Raw genomic sequence first — 8,178 nt, 5'->3', positions numbered from 1 at the left:
TCGCGAAGGCCATGCTTGCACACCTCAGAATTTCTCCTTCACGTTCGCGGTCCTACAGCCGCGTTCGCGAAGGCTTAGCACTTGCAGGCCCAATCCGTTCCTTCTTCGTGTTCGCGAGCACTGCGTCACGTTCGTGTAAGCTTAACTTGCCCTTACTTCGCATTCACGTCCTCTGCCTCGTGTTCGCGGAGGCCAAACCAGCAGCCCAAAATATTTCCTCTTCGCGAACGCGGGACTTCCTTACCGTTCGCGAAGAAGGAAACCAGACACCAGCAATCAGCAGCAGCTTTTCATCCAAATTCGATCCGAAACAACCCCGAAACATGCCCGAGGTCCCCGAGACCCCGTCCAATACCACAATTCAGTCCCATAATATAACAGGACCTGCTCGAAGCCTCAAATCACATCAAACAACTCTAAAACCATAAATCGTACCCCAATTCAAGCTTAATGAACTTTAGAATTTCAAAGTTCTACTTTCGATGCCGAAACCTATCAAATCATGTCTGATTGACCTCAAATTTTGCATACAAGTCATATTCGACATTACGGACCTACTCCAAGTTTCAAAATCCGAATCCTATCACAATACCAAAGAGTCCACCTCCGGTCAAACTTCTCAAAAAACTTCAACTTTCTATCTTTAGCCAAATAAGTCCAAAATGACCCACGGACCTCTGAATTCACTTCCGATCGCGCTCCCAACACCAGAATCACCAACAAAGCTATTCCCGAACTTGAAGTCCCAAATGGACATTGATAACACTGAAATGCACTTCAACCCAAACTTATGAAATTCTTCCCAAAGGCTAACTTCCACAACAGGTGCCGGAATGCTCCCGGGTTATCCGAAACCCGATCCGGATATACTCCCAAGTCCAAAATTATCATACGAACTTGTTGGAACCTTAAAATTTCGATTCCAAGTTTGTTTATTCAAAAATCCAATCTTAATCAATTTTTTCAACTTAAAGCTTCCGAAATGAGAATCCTCTTTCTAAATCATCTCCGAACTTCCCGGAATTCGATTCCGACCGTGCAAAAAAGTCATAATACCTGAAGTGAAGCTGATCATAGCCTCAAACTGCTAAACGACGTGCTAGAGCTTAAAATGACTGGTCGGATCGTTATACCTCCTCAAACCCCACTTGTAGGAATATACTGAAATTGTTGTTGTTATTACAAAATTAGAAAAATGTTTACTCACTTTTTTATATTTATATAAAGTAACTAGAGTTTTTTTTAACAAAATATATACAAATTCAATTAAAATATATAATTTATAGACAACCTGTATATAACTTTTTATTGCACAGAATTCAATCAAAGCATATAACTTATGTACAATTTATATACAATCTTTTATTGTATAGAATTTGATCAAGCACATACAACCTGCATACATCTTGTATACATTTAAGTCAGTTGTATATATTGTATATGTCATTTGTACACCCGATATACAATTTGTTATAATTATTTAGGTTTTCAATTTGAGTTTCAATAGGAAATTCTGACTGAAATTAACTCGAAACTCTCTCAAAATAAACTCCAAATGATATTTGCAATTATTTGCAACAACAACCAATATAAACAAATAAAAAATTTTAAAAAAAAATTGATTTTCGGCTTTAAAGCTTTGAAGTTTTGTGATGACCCAATATGTCATCTTATGTTTTAGAGCCTAACTCTGTGCTATGAAGTCTTAAATACCTCATCTTAGCCCTCCTCAATTGCGTGCATAGTCCGAATGTTTTTTCGTAAAGCTTTTATGCTAAAAACTAAGAAAAATATGAAATTTTTGCTTTAAAATCTATTTGAATTAACTTCGGTCAATGTTTTGAGCAAACGGATTCGGATTTATGTTTTGACAGTCCCAGTGGGTTCGTATCATAATATGAAACCTGGGCGTATGCCTGAAATTGAATTCGGAAGTCCCTAGCCCGACTTATCGCACTTTGTTAAAATTTGAAAGTTAAAAGCTTAATGGTTTTGAAATGTTTGACCAATGTTTGACTTTTTGGATATCGGGTCCATATTTTAGTTTCGAAATCTGGTATAGGTCCAATACTATATTTATGACTTGTCTATCAAATTTGGCAAGAAACGGAGTTGGTTTGACATGATTCGGACGTCCGGTTGTTAATATAGCAATTCTAAAGTTTCTTGAAAATTTCATTAGATTTTGGTGTCCGACTCATAGTTCTAGGTGTTACTTTGGAGATTTGATCGCGCGAGCAAGTTCATATGATGTCATTAGACTTCTGTACATATTTAGTGTAACGACCCGGCCGGTCGTTCCAAGAGTTATAGCCCTGTTTCCCCCATTTCTGCTTCTTTATGTGTTGTTCAGTTGTATTGTGTGGTATCGGGTTGGTTGGTTCGGGTTCGGAGTAGTTTTGGAGAGGAATGAGACACTTAGTCTCTTATATAGAAGCTTAAGTTGGAAAAGTCAACCGGATGTTGACTTATGTGTAGAAGACTTCGGATGCGAATTCTGATAGTTCGGTTAGCTTCGTTAGGTGATTTTGGACTAAGGAGCGTGTTCAGAATGTAATTTGGAGGTCCGTGGTAGAAGTAGGCTTGAATTGGCAAAATTGAAAATTCGGCGTTTTTCGGTTGCAAGTGGAAACTTCATATCGGGGTCGGAATAGAGTTCCGAAAATTGGAGTAGGTCTGTAGTATCATTTGTGATATGCGTGCAGAATTTAAGGTCATTCGACGGTGATTTAGTAGGTTTCGTCATCGTCTGCAGAATTCGAAATTTTGGAAATCCTTACGCTTGAATCCGAGAGTATTTGGGTGTTTCGATGTTGTTTTGATTGTTACATAGTTTCGACTAAGTTTGTATGTTGATATGTGACTTGTTGGTATTTTTGGTTGAGGTCCCGAGGGCCTCGGGATGAATTCGGATGGTGATCGGAAGAGCTGGAATTGAGATTGTGCAACTGAAGTTGCTGCCTCTGATGTATCCACACCTGCGGATTGGGGGCCGCAGGTGCAAGGTCGCAAATGCGGTGGGGAAGCCGCAGATTTGGAACTTGAGGGCCAAGAAAGGACCGCGGCCGCAGGTGCGGTGCCTGGGACGCTGATGCGATCCTAGGCGCTTAAGTGAAAACCATAGGTGCGGTTGATTGGATCGCAGAAACGGTTGCGCATGTGCGAAAAGAGGACCGCAGGTGCGAAAATGCCTGGGCAGAAGGTATAAATTAAACCCTTCGCGAATTTTTGCCTATTTCCTCCATTTTTAAAGACGGGATTGGAGTTTTTGGGGAGTTTTGAAGAGGGATCAAGGGGTTCTTTATTGTGGTAAGTTCTGTGAGCCTAACACTCGTGATTATGGTGATTTTCAGTTGTTTAAGCATGAAATTAGTAGAAATTAGGGATGAAATTGAAGGGATTAGGGCTTGGAATTGGAGAGTTTAATTTGAGAATTTAAGGGACCATTTGATGTCAGATTTTGATGATTTTGGTATGTATAGACTTGTGAGTGAAAGGAGTTTCCAGTTTCGTGATTTTTATCGGATTCCGAGATGTGGGCCCGGGGGCCAGGTTTGGGTGAATTTTGGGATTTTGGTATAAATTGATAGCTTTTTGTATGAAATTGATCCCTTGACCTATATTGATCACATTGTATTGCTTTTGGTTAGATTCGGGACGTTTGGAGGCCGATTCCAGAGGCAAGGACATCGCGGATTAGGGATTTGACCGGTTCGAGGTAAGTAATGATTGTAATAATCCGGAGGGTATGAAACCCCTGATTTCACATTGTTTTACTATTGTGAGGTGACGTACATGCTAGGTGACAAGCGTTTGAGAGTGCACCGTTGGGGATTGTGACTTGGTCCATCCCGTAGCAACTATAAAGTTGCTTATTTGACTGAAAACTATTTGATACTTATGTGTTTTAGAAAGAGTTTCTATAAATTGGGATGGATGCCATATTTGGGCCTCGTGCCAAAGCTGTTTGGACCCTTAGTGGTTTTTTCTTATTATCCTCTCACTATTTTGATTTAAGATCTATACTCAGTTATGTTGTGTTTACTGATTTCGTAACTCAGTCTTCATTACTCCGTTTTGATGCATAAAATAATATTTTGGGCTGAGCACCCTGCCTTTTACTGATAGCCTGAGTGGCTTGAGAGGTTTATGACTGAGTGAGGCCGAGGACCAGTAATTATGAGGATATTGAGAGTATAGCACGTGATTTGTCTGTGCAGCACGTGAGTTGTCCATGCGGATTCTGATATTGATACTATAACACGTGAGTTGTCTGTGCAGCACGTGAGTTGTCCGTGCGGATTATAGCGCTTGGGCTGTAGGAGCCCCTCTAGATTCTGTACACCCCACCCCCCACCCCCCACCCCCAGTGAGCACGGATATCCTGAGTGAGTGATATGATGTTTTGCCCGAGGGGTTATTTACGAGTGACTATGAGGTTTGCCCGAGGAGCTGATTCTGAGTGATGTTATGCTCGATTGGCGGTTTATGATTCTTGTTTGCACGAGGGGCTGCTATGATTTTCATCACTTCAACTTTAAACTGCATAGAATCTCTGTTGAAAATGTTGAAAAAAAAGTTTCAAATGATTTTTATCGAAACTGGATTTTAAACGAGATGATTTGACTCGTATACTGATTTGAAAGCATCTTGTACTTACTGAGATTTCATGACATGGATTTCTATGTATTTCCTACTGCCCAGACTTTATATACCTTTATTACTTACTGAGTTGGCGTACTCACATTACTCCCTGCACCCTATGTGCAGATCTAGGGGTTGCTAGATGTGCCAGCGGGCATTGATTATTATTCGTCATGGATATTCTGGAGTTGGCAAGGTAGCTGCATGGCAATCGTAGCCTTGCCCTTCTCCATCCTATCTTCCTTTAGATATTATGATTTGTTTCCAGACTGTATTAGTCTTAGTTATATCAGACAGTTCTTAGTAGATGCTCGTGACTTGTGACACCCACTATGTCAGGCTTTTCTTTCTGCACTTTGTTACTTAGACTTATATTATAACTTTTTTTAATTAATATCCTAAAGAAATCTTTATTTTGGATTTTCGGGTTGTTTGGGTAAAAGATTCGGCTTGCCTAGTTTCACGTTAGGCGCCATCACGACATGATAGATTTGGGTCGTGACATTTGGTTTAAAGTCCTGAGGGCTCGGGTGAGTTTCGGATAGGTTACGGATTGGTTTGGACTTAGAAAAATCAGTTGGTTCTGCAATTTTTGGTAACTGGTGTCTGATCTCGCAATTAGGAGACCAGTGTTCGCATTTGCGAACATTCCCCAATCCTGGCAGGCTCGCATTTGTGTGATGACCCGGCCAATCATCTCACGAGTTACCGCTCCATTTTCCCCATTTCTACTTCTTATTGCTTTGTCTATCAGTTCTGCATGTGATCGGGTTGGTTGGCTCGGGTTCGGAAAGGATTTGGTAAGGTTTGAGACACTTGGTCTCTTTTGAGGAAGCTTATGTTGGAAAAGTCAACCGGATGTGAGTCCTAATGGCTCGGATGTGAGTCCTGATGGCTCGGATAGCTTTGGGAGGTGATTTGGGACTTAGGAGCGTGATCGGAATGAGTTTTGGAGGTCCGGAGTAGATTTAGGCTTGAATTGTCGAAATTGGATTTTTTGGCGATTTTCGGTTGATAGGTGAGATTTTGATATAGGGGTTGGAATGGAATTCCTAAAGTTGCAGTAGTTCATTGGTGTCATTTGGGATGTGTGTGCAAAATTTCAGGTCATTCGAACGTGATTTGGTTGAGTTTTTTATCAAAAGCGTAATTTATAAGACTTTGAAAATTTAGGCTTGAATCTGATGTGTTTTGGTTGATTCGGTGTTGTTTGAGGTGTTTTAAAGATTGGTATAAGTTTGAATAAAGTTTTGGGATATGTTGGTGCCTTTGGTTGAGGTCCCAGGGGCCTCCGGGTGATTTCGGATGGTTAATGGAGAGTTTGAGATTTTGATGAAGCTGCAGATTTTTTGCTTCTGGTATTTCTACACCTGCGGATTGGGGACCGCAGGTGCGATGCCGCAGATGCGAGGAAGAAGGCCACATAAGCGGAAGAAGTTGAGGTAGGCTGTGACCGCAGAAGCGGTTGGGTAACCGCACCTGCGAGGCCGCAGGTGCGGAGTGAGCATCGCAGATGCAATTTTGGTCGCTTTAGTGAAAACCGCAGAAGCGGTTCATTGGCCGCAAATGCGGTACCGCAGAAGCGGGAATTTCGTTGCAGATGCAAAATCCCTGGGCCAGAAAGTATAAATTGTTTCCTTCGCAATTTTTGAGTTATTCCACCATTTCTAGGTCGGCTTTGGAGCTTTTTGGACGATTTTGAAAAGAGAATTCAAGGAGACTTCATTGAGGTAAGGATTTTGGACCTAAAACTCGTTCCTATGGTATTATTTCAACCTATATCTATTTTTTTAAAAGTTTTAATTTGTATCCACCTTTTAAACAACTTCAGCCTCATTTCTCCTCCTCTTTCTCCTCCATTTCTTATTCTTCTTCTTCTTCTTCTTTTGTTGCTGCTGTTATTGGTGCTGCTATGAAACTTCAGTTCATGAGATTATTGCCATAAGTATGTTTATCATATTATTTTAAAATAAATTATAAATAATTACGTAAGTTAGTAGACAATAACTTGTGAATATTTCCACGTAATTTTGTTCTTTCCACGTTTATTGTTTCCAAAATTTATGATTTAGATACTGTTGGCAATTTGATTATTTTATAGTAGTAATACACTTTGAAAGAATAAGGTGGTTATTTATCTAGTATGTTAGAAAGCTTTTTAAAAAACTTTAGCTTTATAGTGCTGAAATTTTTACAAATAGACTAAATAACTTCAACATCTTCTGCTAAAATTTTTGAAAAATGTTTATGACAAAACTAATGAATCCAGGATAAAAAAAACTTTAGCTTATATAGTGCTGAAGTTTTTACAAATGAACTAAATAACTTCAGCATCTTATCCAGGACAATAAAACTTCAGCGTATTGTCTTTGCTACTTCAGGCTTGTCTACTAGAATGCTGAAGTTTTGCGTGATTGTCTTTGCTACTTCAGCCCCGTATGTTGAAGTAACGCGAAAAAGTGGGTACGCTTGCAATATTTTTTGCAAAGCGGGCACAAGTTAAAACGTGACCCAAAAAGCGGGTATAGATGCAAATCCACCGGTCACAAGTGCCTTTTTTTCGAAAACATTGTATTTTCCTAACATGAGGTGTTTGGCCAAGCTTTTTTGAGGAAAAAAGTGCTTTTGGGAAGAAGTAGAAGCAGTTTCTGAGAAGCAGAAAAAAGTAGCTTCTTCCTAAAAGCAGAAGCAGAAGCAGTTTTGACTTTTCTTCTTACCTAAAATACCCTTAACAAAATATAGTATATACCAAAATAACCGTTAAACATAATACTTAGGGTATTAATGTATAAGTATTTCTTCTTATATATATTTAGACCTTAGGGGTGAATGCTTTTATATTTGTTGAATGAATTTTAATATATTTAACTTATATTAAAAGAATTAAGTATTTTTTAATTTTATTTTCATATTTTACTTAAATAAAATGAATAGATTTAATTATTGCATGTAATAACAGATTTTTGATATTATTTATTTACTTATAATATTAACTATTAAGTAAATTTATTCATATCCTTATTTGTAATTTCATACTTAAAAATACTTTTTAAAAAGTTTGGTCAAACACAAATTAATTGCTCAAAAGTGTTTTTTATAGTGATTAGTCAAACACAAACTGCTTCTCTCTAAAAATACTTTTTTTCAAAAGTACTTTTGAAAAAAGTACTTCTCAAAATAATTTAATTTCTCCATCTTGGCCAAACAGGCTATAAGTCTACTAACAACTTATCATAGTTCTTATTCAAGGACTGCCCTTAGCCTTGGAAAATAACCTCACTCCCCTTGAAGTCGCGACTGATTCAATGGACGTGATAAAAATGATAAACCAAGGCCACATTTCTTAGGATTCTATCATTTGTGGATGCAGGTTGTTGCTAAATCAATTGGGAAACCCAGACATTAGGCCATCGGGAACAAGATCAAGTGGTGGACCTTCCCGTAAAGAAAGGTGCAAAGAAAAAAAAAATTGACAGACTTAGGAGTCGTTTGGTGGGATGCATTAGATAAACTACGGCATGTTTTAGCTTTGTA

Source organism: Nicotiana sylvestris, chromosome 4 (assembly GCF_000393655.2).
Source record: "Nicotiana sylvestris chromosome 4, ASM39365v2, whole genome shotgun sequence".
Classification (NCBI taxonomy): domain Eukaryota; kingdom Viridiplantae; phylum Streptophyta; class Magnoliopsida; order Solanales; family Solanaceae; genus Nicotiana; species Nicotiana sylvestris.
The sequence above is the reverse complement of the archived record's forward strand: the minus strand, read 5'-3'. Positions refer to the sequence as shown.